Genomic DNA, 351 nt, shown 5'->3' on the forward strand with positions numbered 1-351 from the left:
TGCTCGGCAGGTGACGCTGGCAGGTGGCTGCTCCTGCAACCCTGAATTCTCCTCTTCCTTGCTCAATACAGAGCACCATGAGTGACCGAAAGGCAGTGATCAAGAATGCGGACATGTCAGAAGACATGCAGCAGGATGCTGTGGAGTGTGCTACCCAGGCCTTAGAGAAGTACAACATTGAGAAGGACATTGCTGCTCACATCAAGAAGGTAAATGTTTGCTCATACTGTCCTCATGAAATCTCTCTGTGCATGGAAAATCAAGGTGGGAGAATGCTGTTGGGCAAGTAGCTCTAGAGAAACAAGTTCTAGAGACACTAGAGGATCAGGTTTGACTTTCTCTGTAGGCTGG

At 48.7% G+C, this 351-nt stretch overlaps 1 pseudogene; it reads left to right on the forward strand.

Moving 5' to 3' along the window:
• Positions 1-77: 77 nt before the first annotated feature.
• On the forward strand, positions 78-209 carry LOC104458670 (annotated as a pseudogene).
• Positions 210-351: the final 142 nt, after the last annotated feature.

Source organism: Pterocles gutturalis, unplaced genomic scaffold, assembly GCF_000699245.1.
Source record: "Pterocles gutturalis isolate BGI_N339 unplaced genomic scaffold, ASM69924v1 C11421235, whole genome shotgun sequence".
Lineage (NCBI taxonomy): Eukaryota > Metazoa > Chordata > Aves > Pterocliformes > Pteroclidae > Pterocles > Pterocles gutturalis.